Source organism: Dermacentor silvarum, chromosome 2, assembly GCF_013339745.2.
Source record: "Dermacentor silvarum isolate Dsil-2018 chromosome 2, BIME_Dsil_1.4, whole genome shotgun sequence".
In the NCBI taxonomy this organism is placed as follows: domain Eukaryota; kingdom Metazoa; phylum Arthropoda; class Arachnida; order Ixodida; family Ixodidae; genus Dermacentor; species Dermacentor silvarum.
Window position 1 is genome coordinate 121565746 of NC_051155.1, and position 12873 is coordinate 121578618.

General features: G+C 50.0%; 1 protein-coding gene across 14 annotated transcripts in view; it reads right to left on the reverse strand.

Annotated features, from left to right (window-relative positions):
- LOC119441720 (PAN2-PAN3 deadenylation complex catalytic subunit PAN2) overlaps nucleotides 1–12873 on the reverse strand; it is a 201891-nt gene that overhangs the window by 23050 nt on the left and 165968 nt on the right. The gene's annotated exons all lie outside the window — the stretch shown is intronic.

Genomic DNA, 12873 nt, shown 5'->3' on the forward strand with positions numbered 1-12873 from the left:
GGAGCGCCACGATCATGAAGGCTAGAAGCAGTGGCGCATCATGCTATTCAACGGAAAAGGTGGGCTTTGTGTGCCAGGACGAAGCCTCTATGGGTGAAACTAACACTGTGGAAGCTGCTGACATTATCGAACTCTGGAAGCACGTCGCTACCGATGATGAAATAGGTGGTGCTTCAATGGAGGAGTTTCTGAGTGCAGATAGTGTTGCCTCGCTCTGCGAACAGATCTCCAATGGGGCGATCGTTGTCGCAACAGATGCGGTGGCGTTGTGCGACGAAAGCAACGACAGCAGCGGCATTGACAACGAGATTGACAATGGCCCGTCTTTGACACTGACCCCGATGCTCAACCAAAGTGCAATATCGTTGATCGAGTCACTCACTGATTTTATGCACTGTAAATTATAGCCGCCAGTGTTCGCGCAGCAGCTGGACGTGATGCGCACGGCAGTTGTGAATCCAAAAGTTTGCAAAAGCAAGCACAGATTTCTATTTCGGTGCGCCTAACAATTGAGATGCTATTTAGAGGTATAAATAAACGTTTTATTTGTCACAGCCTACTTTCTACAACATCGATTTTTTATCGCAAGTGGCAATTTTGGTTTCGGGACTGCAAAGGTATATTTGGCATTTTTTTAACGGCAGTCTACATATAGCGATGATCGGTTATAACGATCGGATTTTTCATTCTTATTGATATCGTTATAAGTGGACTGCACTGTACTGTGCCGAAATTGTGCGACCATCAACGCAATGATTGATGAATTTCAGCGTTTCGAGCAGACCAAAAGCCGGCGTACTGCGAGGTCATTCACTCGGCTACCGAACAATATCCACGTGACAATATAACTGTTTTCGAGGCCACGTCTATCTGCAGTTCTACAACACAAAAAAATTGTCACTAATGGACATCAGGAAAAACAAATGAACTGCTGATATTTCAATAACAAAAGGTGTTCACAAAGAACCAGTCATTAACACATTTAAGAAAGTTTGGTGGATTTCTGTAGAAAAAGTTGGCACGGTCAGGGGCGTAGCCAGGGGGGGGGGGGGGGGTTGGGGGGGTTCAAACCCCCCCGAAATTTTTTTCACACCCCCCCCCCTTACCCACCCTTTGTTCTCATCGTTTTGCGCTGACATAATTCAAGAAACCGGTGCTACTATCACAAATTCATTCCTGGGCACTTCCGTTTGGCTTGGTACTTTACAGCGAATCATGTCTGCATATGGAAAAAACTGTCATGGTGTTTGTCAAGGCCTTGAGACTCTGTGAGGTTTTGGGCGAGAATGTGGTGGCCGCATTCTGAAGCAACAAATGCGCAATAAATGAAGCAACAAATGCGGCAGCCGCATTTAGATGAAGGCGAAAATGCTCGAGGCACGTTTACTTAGATTCAGGTGCATGTTAAAGACCCCAGGTGGTCCAAATTTCCGGTATACATTTCCGCCGCTTCCCTTCAGGTGCCGGTTAGGCCGCGCTCGCGCAGGATCTTAGGCTACGTTGACACTTGGTCCCGAAGCTGGCGGAAGCGGCAAAATCTTGCAAAAATCCGCCCGCCTAGGCGGAAAAACAGGCACAAAGACAGGCGACGAGCCAAATCAGTCTCGAATCGATTTTTTTCGCCATGGCGAAGCAGAAACGCGGTGGAAAGTCGTTCTGCTCGACCGGAACCTAGACTAGCATGTAAACATCCAGTCGTAAAATTGAACATGGCACCAAAAGTGTAGACTGCAAGGCTGATCGACGCGATCAAGAACCACCCTTTGCTCTACGACAAGAGTGGTACTAAAACGTACTGTCAGCAATACTCGTGATAGTATTCAATGTCGCGTGACCGTAACTGCGGCAACGAAGCCTTGGCGTGACCCAACTTCTATAACACTTTAGCAAAGCCAGGTGAACCCACCACCGCCGTTTCCAAGGTGTCCGTGTCTTCCGTTTATTCATTGTCCATTTCTAGAAAGCAAGTAGGTAGAAGTATAAAAGCCATTTCTTCTTCCACTTCCATGGCAGATTCCTCGTTGGCGCTCCATAATTCTCCTCGCACGTGCACGGTATGTTGCAGAATTTGCGGGGTGCTTTTCTCGTCGCGACGATAGACTGGGAGCGTAGGTCTCACGTAGGACGCGCAGGCTTCGGCGAGCCCCAACAGCCTGGGTTTTAGCTTTGATGTTCCCGTTGCCGCTTTGGTGTTCTGGAGGCGCTGACAATAATACGAAATGATGAAATGTTATTACAACTAGTAAATAAAAGCTATTAAAGAAATATAACATAATATATATATATATATATATTGAAAGACGGAAGACGACCAGGACAGGCAGCACTGGCAGACCCGTTTATTCCACCGGCACGGCCGAGGCTCAAACACGAAGAAGAAGAGAAACAGGGATGATGATGGCTATATACAAATGAGAACGATGAAGTACGTGAAATGTGCTTACACTAATTTCCACCCCTCGTGGAAGCGGCCAACCTGGCCGCAATCTAAAGATCGGCTGAACGAGGAATAAAGTGCTTCATGCGGGAGACGTGAACAATTTCTGCACTACGACGACGGCGGTCCTCGACGGAGTGAAGCGGAGTGACTAGATAGTTCACTGCGGAAGTTTGTTGTAGGACTGTGTAGGGCCCAATGTACCGGTGAAGGAATTTCTCGCAAAGTCCAGGGGTTCGAACCGGCGTCCATAGGAGGACTTGGTCTCCAGGATGGAAGGCGATGTCGCGGCGTTTACTGTCGCAGCGACGTTTTCTTTCTTCTTGGGTAGCGGCGGTGTTGCGACGAGCAATTTCACGGCAATGCGCGAGTTGAGCTGCAAACTCTTCTGGGAGGGAGGTGTTAGGCGAAGCAGGAGAGAAAAAGAATTCGGAGTCGAAGACGGAGGAGGCAGATCGTCCATACACCAGGAAGAAAGGGCTGTAACCGGTAGTGCGTTGTGTCGCAGTATTATAAGCGAATGTAACACAGGGAAGGATGTTGTCCCAGTTTGTGTGGTCAGGACGTAAGTACATAGAAATCATGTCAGAGAGCGTTCGGTGGAAGCGTTCAGTAAGGCCGTTGGTTTGCGGGTGATACGTAGAAGTGGTTTTATGCTTCATATTAGTCTGCCGCAAGACTTCTTCGAGGACGTGGGACATGAAGGCTTTGCCATGATCGGACAAAAGAACGCGAGGAGCACCATGGCGCAAGACTATGGATTGCAGGAAAAAGTCAGCAACCTCAGAAGCAGCACCAGATCGAAGAGGCGCAGTCTCGGCGTATCTTGTTAAGTGGTCTACCGCTGTGACGATCCAGCGGTGATCGGAGGGCGTCAACGGCAAGGGACCGTATAAGTCAATTCCAACGCACTCGAAAGGTTCGGTCGGACAAGGCAGAGGCTGAAGAAAACCGGCAGGCGGGGATGTGGAGCGTTTGCGGTGCTGACACAACGCACATGAGGCAACGTATTTGGCTACCGTTGTGGACAATCCAGGCCAGAAGCAGCGGGTCTTGATGCGGTCGTAGGTCTTCAGGAAGCCTAAGTGGCCGGCGGCAACGTCATCATGAAATGCTTCTAAAACTCGAAGACGAAGGCAGCGAGGTATGACTGGGACCCACTTGTTACCCGTAGGATGATAAATATAACGATGAAGCACCCCATCTTGAAGGCGAAATTGCTGAAGCTGGCGTCGCAAGCGGCTGTTGGGTGGTTTAGTTAGGCCGCGAAGGCGATCAATGAGAGTTCGACAGTAGGAGTCTGCGTGCTGAAGGGAAGCTAAATCGGAGCGTGAAGGAAGCTGAGCTTGATCCAGTGACATTAGCGTGAGCTGGTGGGCGGCAGGCGTAGCGTCAGAGTGACGTGGTAGAGACGGGGAGTGCGCACGATCGATAGAAGGCGAAAGCGGGCATCGAGACAGTGCGTCTGCATCATGATGACATTTGCCAGACCGGTACGTTATCGTGAAATCATATTCTTGTAAGCGCAATATCCAGCGTCCCAGGCGTCCTGACATGTTCTTCATAGATGACAGCCAACACAGAGCATGATGGTCGGTTACGATGGTGAAGTGGCGACCATAGAGATATGGGCGAAACTTCTGAATGGACCAAACAATAGCCAGGCATTCCTGCTCTGTGATTGTGTAGTTCCGTTCAGATGGCGAGAGGGTCCGGCTAGCATACGCCACAACCTGCTCTTTAGACGCGGGGCCCCGTTGCAGGAGCACTGCTCCGATGCCTTGCGCACTTGCGTCAGTGTGGAGTATAGTGGGTGCCCTCTCATCAAAATGGCGAAGCACCGGTCCGGAAGTGAGATGTTTCTTAAGGGCTTGAAATGCCGACTCACAGTCTTCGGACCATGTGAAAGAGGCGCCGGTGACCAGGAGCTTATGTAGAGGAGCTGCTATTGTAGCAAAATTGCGTATAAAACCGCGAAAGTAAGACGCCAGGCCGAGAAAGCTGCGCAATGTTTTTTTGATTTGATGGGCAAGGGAATTGAAGCACAGCAGCAATCTTCTCAGGGTCAGGTTGGACGCCGTCTTTTGAAACGACGTGACCCAGCACTTTGATGCTTCTGCTGGCGAATGTGCACTTTTTAGTATTAATCTGGAGACCAGCATCTGAAAGGCATTGGAGGACTTCGTCTAATCTCTGTAGGTGTTGGCTGAAGCTGGAAGAAAAAACAACGATGTCATCTAGATAACAGAGGCAGGTTTTCCACTTAAGGCCACGAAGAACAGTGTCGATCATACGCTCAAACGTGGCTGGAGCATTGCACAGGCCAAATGGCATTACATTAAATTCATAAAGTCCGTCCGGCGTGGCGAAAGCGGTTTTCTCTTTGTCAGCCTCGTTCATGGGAATTTGCCAATATCCCGATCGCAGATCAAGGCTGGAAAAATATTCCGCTCCTTGTAGTGTATCTAAGGCGTCGTCAATTCGAGGCATGGGATACACATCCTTGCGTGTAATCTTATTGAGCGCTCGATAATCAACGCAAAAGCGAATGGAACCATCCTTTTTCTTCACCAGAACGACAGGAGACGCCCAGGAACTGGATGAAGGTCGTATAATATTTCGTGCTAGCATGTCATCAACTTGTTCTTCAATGATCTTCCGTTCCGACTGCGAAACACGATATGGGCGACGGCGTATAATTGCAGAACCGTCGGTTTCGATGCGGTGTGCAGCTACGGAAGTCTGGCCCAATGCGGTAGCACAGCTATCAAAGCAGGATTTGTGCTTAGCCAAAAGGGCGAGTAACGCATACGACTGGGCAGCGGTTAGGTCAGAACCAATTAGGGCTCGGAGAGAAGAAGAATCCAAACCTGAGGTTGGTACTGGTGACGAAGAAGGGGAAAGCGCTGCGACAGAGATCAGTGGCGGGTCGGTGAAGGTTGCCACGGTCATCCCTTTGGGCAACAATACAGGATCTGGGGTTGTGTTGCAGGCGTACAGGAGCGCTCGGCGACATGAAAACCGGACGAGACAACGGGCAACTAGAATTCCTCGTGAAGTGCAGCGTGAAGAGGGGGTAACTAGTGCGTCTCCATCGGTTAGCTGGTCGGATATCACAGCTACAATGTGTTCGTGACCAGGGTGCAGGACGTAATCTGCAGCGACAGCCAAGTTCAAGATGGAGGGTGACGACTCCAAAATAGGTGCATCCGTGGTATCTGTGATGTGGACTACTTTCTCCCTACATGATATAACAGCGGAGGCAGAATGCAGGAAGTCCCAACCGAGAATAAGTTCATGGATGCACACGGGTAGCACAATCATCTCAATGTGGTGACGAATGCCGTCGATCAAAACACGAGCCGTACATTGTCCGTCGGGGTGAATGGGTACGTTATTAGCGCCGCGTAAAACGGGTCCAAGATAAGGCGTTCTGACTTTAAGAAGCCGTGAGCACAAATCACTACGCAGAACGGAAACAGCGGCACCAGTATCGACGAGAGCTTGCACAGGAACACCTTCGAGAGTTACAGATAGCATATTGGCCGGGCGACAAGGAGGTATTTCCGAAGTTCGGCAGGACGCAGTTTTCCCTCCAAAAACTGCAATCCTTAGTTTTCCGAGTGTTGGTCAGCAAGGCGGGAGATGGGGCGAAGCGGTGATGCAGAGCGGCGGTAGGGAGAAGGAGAACGTCGTCTAGCCGAACGGGAGCCCTGAGGCAGACGTGGAGACGCTGGAGGAGATGGAGAACGACGCTGCGTAAAAGCGGACGGGCCTGGGTAGTAAGCGTCGTGTCGGCGGTTCTCGTCTCGCTCGAAATCGGCATAGCCTCGGCTTACATCCAGCTGGCGGCGACGGCAGTAACGCGATATGTGGCCCCGTATACCGCAGTAAAAGCAGACCGGACGAGGTGGACGCCACGGAGTATACGAAGGTGCAGCAGGTGCTCGGGCGCCCATAGAGGCCAAATGGCCGCAGGTGAGGTCAGGAGGCCCAGAAGGGACAGTAGCAGGTGGCATTGCAGCGACTTCCGCGTATGTGGGCATCGGGAACGCTGCTGGGGCAACAGACGTTGTCGGTGTCGTCATGGCTGCCAACTCCTCCTTCACAAGGTTGCGCAAGTCGAACGTTGGCGATGGGGCGGGAACAACAGTGGATCGCCGTTGTTGCTGCTCCTGAAGTTCTTCGCGAATAATAGAGCGGATAAGAGCACGTAAATCAGAATGAGGTGGCATTGGAAGGTCGCTGTCACGGTGAAGACGGAGGGCCTGAAGCTCGTCCAAGCGCTGGCACATCGATGTAATATCTTGAACCGAGGTAGGATTTTGGACAGCTAAAGCGTTGAATGCTATGGAACCAATGCCTTTAAGAATATGGCGAACGCGTTCGGCTTCCGTCATTCCAACGTTGGCGCGGCGGCATAGAGCCAGGACATCTTCGATGTACGATGTATATGACTCTTGCGGAAGTTGAACACGCGCAGCGAGCTTCTGTTTGGCGACTTTTGAACGGCCAGATGAAGACGCGAAAATTTGCCGCAAGCTGGTAGTAAACGCTGACCAGTCGGTGAAGTCAGTTTCGTGGTTAAAATACCACGTCTTCGCAACGTGGGTCAGATAGAACGCGACGGTAGTCAACTTCTGTCTATCGGTCCACCCATTGGCCGAACTCACGCGGTTGTAGTTGTCGAGCCAGTCGTCGACGTCTTCCCCGCGGAGACCCGCAAAGACTGGTGGATCACGAAGAATGGTGCACGATGTCAGTGCAGCCGATGTCGTAGGAGCAGGAGCGTCAGGGGTAGCGATAGTGCCGGCGGCCGACGCAGGGGTGGTCATAGCTGTGGGGGTGGCAACGTAGCTCCAGGTAGGGCAGGAACGCAGGAGGACGTCGGGATCTTGACGCGCCTCCACCACTTTGAAAGACGGAAGACGACCAGGACAAGCAGCACTGGCAGACCCGTTTATTCCACCGGCACGGCCGAGGCTCAAACACGAAGAAGAAGAGAAACAGGGATGATGATGGCTATATACAAATGAGAACGATGAAGTACGTGAAATGTGCTTACAATATATATATATATATATATATATAAAAGAGAACAGGGCTTGTCGTTTTATCACGCGGAATTATAACAACTTGTCCAGTGTAACCCAGCTAAAGCTCGAACTTTCACTGCATCCATTAACATTACGTCGTGACATTGCGCTTTTGTCTCTCTTTCATAAATATGTCACTGGCACTCGATCACCGCTAGCACAATTACAACGTTCCTCTCACTTATCGCACAGATTACACAATGACTTCAGCTACGCCCGTGTCTACGGCACCACTAATGCTTTTAACTACTCGTCACTCCCGCGGGCCATACGACTGTGGAATGATCTTCCAAACAGTATCGCCCTTCAGCGTAATCACGATAAATTTCACGAGCTTCTCATCAACCATTTCACTGATAATGCTTAGCTGGTCCATTTGCTCCCATGTTTCATGCATCCCCCTTTTTTTTTCAGAGTGATGCAGTTGCATTAAGTTCTGTTTGTTATCCCAACTAGTACCGGTAAACTGCGTAGTCTGTTTCACTACGCTTCATTCGATCTGTCCAACCCGCTGTTGAATTTCTTTTATGCGTTTCAAACTTGCCTATTCATGTGACATACATATGACTAGTTTTGTACTTGGACATTATTTTGCTGTTGTTCATTTTGTTCTGCATTGTTCTTACTGGCTCTGATGTTAACCCAATTTGTTCTTACATTGTTCTTACTTTGTATCGCCCCCCCTTACACAATGTCTCTGGAGGCCTGTAAGGTACTTGTAAATAAATAAATAAATAATCACGCCTAGGCACCAACCTGTGACTCAGCGCTACCGCGCCCGTGTGAGGATAATTACGGAACGCCAACTAGAATTTTACCGACGGTCGCAGATGACACGCGAAGTTGCGCAAAATGATCACTTTTGATGATGGGTGGGTTAAGGAATGAGCATACATACCGCTCGAAATAATGCGATAATGAGCGCCACCACACCGACAAACGTATGCAGACTAGATGGATGTAAACGAAAGAGGCAGTGGCGGTAGCAAAACAAATGTGAACAACTTGGACATGCACGGAAAAGATCTTCCGGCCGCTTTGGCCTTTCCGCCCGCTTGCCGCTTCCGAAGTGTGAACGTAGCCTTAGTCTGCGCGTGAAACGTCTATTCTTTGCGATTGCGCCCCTACGGAAGGCTGGTGGTTACTGTTGTGTTGCTGAATCCCAAACCAGCAATTACGGAAGGCTGGTAGTTGCTGTTGTGTTGTGGAATCCCAAACCAGCAATGTACACACGAAGGGGTTGATGCCAGCAGTGAAATTCCACCGACTCGCAACAGAATGCACGAAACACACAGCCGACAAGCATGGATTACTGCTGTGCGCAGTACAGCGTAAGTAAACTCTTGTTGCAGGCGCTGACAGTCCTCGTCGGAGTTCACGCATCCTGAGAAATTTATTATGTGCACTATGCACTGAACAAGACCGGAGTTCATTCCTGCATCACTAGTACATCAATCAGTCGAGATTCTGTAAGGTACAAGGCCGCTTCCTGTTTGCACCGGCGTAAGTGAAGCAGAAATGAGTTGCACGCACTACTTAAAATGCGTACACATGCCATATCTATGCTGTGCGGTGAAATATTCTGTACAATTCTGAATCTGTTGACGTAAAGGCAAATGACGGCTGCACGCTCGCACACAGTGGAAGACACAGCGGCCCATGCACTTGCCGCAGGAAATGCAACCCTCTCGTATGAGGGAGCAGGGCGACGAAAGCTTCGAAAAAAAAAAAAAAGCATTACGCGTTTTTGCGCGTATTTAAGTTTTCTACCGCAAAGACGCAGCGAACAATCTATTGCTATGGGAGTAGGTATAGCTTGGTCACACATGTATTTTCACGTGTATAGCCGTCCTTGACTTGTGAAACGCACTTCGCCCCGACAAGGACGACGCCATCTACGCTTAACGGAGATTAACAATTAATGATGTCTTCTCCAACCGGGCGGGTCGTCTCAATGATGCGTTTTCGAAGACTGGTCCATTCAGTGGCGCGATGAGAGACCGTTGCTCCAAACGCCCAGTGTACCTGTCATACTTACTGTATTTTACTGAGCTTACTTTACTTTTTACTTAATTTCTTCACAAGCACACGCACACGCGAGGGGGGGGGGGGGTCCCACGTCTTTGATATACATGTACAGTTATACCTGGATATAACGAAATTGACAAATTCCTGAAAAACTTCGTTATAAAGAGGATTTCGTTATATGCAGGTTCAGCACGAAAATTCGAGAAAGAAACGCTTACCATATTTACTCGATTCTAACGTGCCCTCAATTGTAACGCGCACCCATTTTCCGGTTTCGTCGAAGCACTCATCCTTGGAATGTCACACCAGGTACCGGATGCGTGGACGCGTGTCGTTTCGCACAAGCGCGAGGCATCGGAAACGAAGAGCGAGCGTCACGATGGCGTCGTAGCGTCGTATAGTGTTACAGTAGAACCCCGCTGTTACGTTCGCGGGGGCTGCGTTTTCCCGGCTGTTACGTCGTTTTCAGCCGGTCCCGGCACAGCTCCAATAGAACCCAATGCATTGGTAACCCCGCTGTTGCGTCGTAACTGTGGGACCGCTCCCGCATCATACATTGCGAATTGCCACTCTGCGCCGGCCCGAGCGTCCATTTTGACTTGTCATGTCGCTTGGCTTGGTGGCTTGACGATAACATTGGCCGCCCAAAGTGCCGGGGGCGACAACTATGACGTATTTTTGGTTTCCGCCAGCAAAAGTATGGCCCTTGAGATCCGTATTTGCTATATAAACATGGTGTCTATGACGCGTTGTGGCCCTAAAATTGGTTTTGGCTCATAGATATTCCGTATGAAGTCCAAGGGCGATAACGTAGGTAGTTGCCGCGCGCAGTATGCTGTATGTGCGAGTGAAAACGTGCGAGGGGAGCCGACGATCGCGTCTAAATCTCGCGCGCGCAAGAAAAGCAGAGAGGAAGCGCACCTTCTTCCGTTGCGCTCGAGGCACCGGCGAGGGAGCGAGGGGGGAGGGATAGCGGGGCGGCGTTGTACTGTACTCTGGCATCAACTGCGTACTGCGTGGCGGCGTGGACCGCACGCCGCCACGCAGTACGTTGGAAAGCGATCTGCGTTGGGGCGGGTGCGTCGGCGGCTCGTAGCTTTGTGCGTGCTGTGTGTTCTCGGCGCTTAGTTTGCGGTGAAGCGATAGACAACAGCACGAAGGTCCCTTTGCTTGCTTCTGCAGTGGCGCTTCCACATGCCGCCAGCGTTTGACAGCGCGTGTCCGCGCTCATCGAGTGTGATGTGTCACAGTGTGTACCAGCGCGTCGGCAACATCAACTGGAAAAGGAGAGAGTGCCGGCTTGGCGGGCTAGGCCAGATGCAGCAAGCGGCAGGATCAGGTTTGAATGAAGGGAGGGGGAAAGGTCACGCCCGCGGCGGCAAGATCACCGGGTCGAGGGATGCAGGCCTGCCTCGCACATGCACGCACGCACACGTGCGCTCGCTTCACATTTCGTCACGGTGCAGAAGGTGCTTCCGGTTGCTGCTCGCACAAAAATGACAAAATTTGGGGCGAAATCTCTAGGTTGTCAGAGGGGTAAATTCGTTATATCGAGGGGGTCTCCCACTGCTACTTCGTTACGTAGAGGTCTCAAATACATGTGCTTCTATGGAGTAACGGCGGGGAATAGAAAAACTTCGTTATATCCAGGAATTCATTATATGGAGGTTCGTTATAAGCAGGTTTAACTGTATAGAGTCTGGTTAAACTACCGATATTTATTATCTATCACGTCACATAGAGGAAAGCAGACGCTTGCCCGCCCCCCCCTGAAAAAAAATTCTGGCTACGCCCCTGTAGAGGGTTAAAGTGATAAAATTGGTTAAGCCACAAGCAGGACATTAGAAAGATGTGTGCAAAAGAAGACATACAGAGGTTATTATGGACAGCTACAGCGCACAAGTATAGAATGCTGCCAAGCGCGATTCAGCATGTGGTATGCTTGTATACATGCTCTGCTTGTACCTGCTCTGCCTGCAAGACACAATCCAATGATGGGAGCTCTCATGCATGTTTGCACTTCCTCGGCATCATCGCTGGCATCACCAACAAGCCGTCAGCTGATGACAGAGGTGGTATGCCAACAGTCACCACATGTGATGACCACTTAACAGAGAAACCCCTTTTGACTAACATGGGCACTTGCTTGGTGGGGCACTCGCCTGTGCATGGCAAATGCCCCACCAGGGCCAGGGATAGCCTGTCAGTGTACATCAGTTAAATGACAGTTTGTTGATAACCTATTGTTAACCTTGTTATGATCGACTTGGAATTCGACCACTCAACTGTAGGAAACATTCCGGCATGCTTTCCCGTGTTTGGGTAATTCCCTTCATCCCTGAGAGGCTCATCTTCCTGGAAACTCAAATTTCTCAAGTGTGGGTACCATGCCCGCATGCTTTCCCGTGTCGAGGTAATCGCCTTCATCTCATCTCTGAGAAAGCGTCACTCCTCTACGCTCTGAGCAAACACAAAGGCGAGCACCCAAAAGAGAAGGGGAAGAGGTTGTCTACTTGACAACCTGACAAAGGCACTGACACTTTCACAAGTTCCCCAGGGAGACATCGGCTACCACAAGACCGCGAGGGGTTATTTAAGGCCGTCCTGGCCCCCGTGTAAGGCAGAACCGCTCGAGATCCGGATAGAGTCACAACCATGTACCAATGATGTGAATACAGTCTCATCTATTTTTCATCATCACGATGCCCGCCTTTGTCGCCATCTCCTGATTCTTGCAGTGACAACCCACCTCACCCAGTCGAGATTGTATCAACCATATGCATTCTCCTGCATTTTTTGTGTTTTGCACAATGTTCATTAACTTTATTGCATCTTGTTCCATTTTGTGACCAATATTCTAAATTTTAATGTTACCGCTTCTCTCAGTGAACACTGCTGACGAATCCCTTCCACAAAAGCCACATTGCTTCAAGGTTTAACTGGATAAAATCCTGGCATCCATTGTGCCTTTTAAGTTTCAAGACTTGAGGGCGGGCTAGCTCGTGTTCCATGACAAGTTTGAGCACACTGCAGCTGCACATTTAGCTTTCCAGTGCCGGGTTGCTTTCAAACTCAGTGCTAGTAGGGATCGTGAAAGGTGGAAAACAGTGCTGCTGGGACAGCGTGACGAGACCTGTCAAAGCACCTGTCCTGTGTAAATTGAGATGTCCAGTAATTTATCTGTGATAGATGTTTAACCAGCTGTGAACAATAATTTCATCAAGGTTCATCTGCAACTTCCATGCCCCATGCACGTGGTTTACGTGGTTTCTTCTGAGCAGCTACATTGCGCTCACAGCTCACATAGCCTCT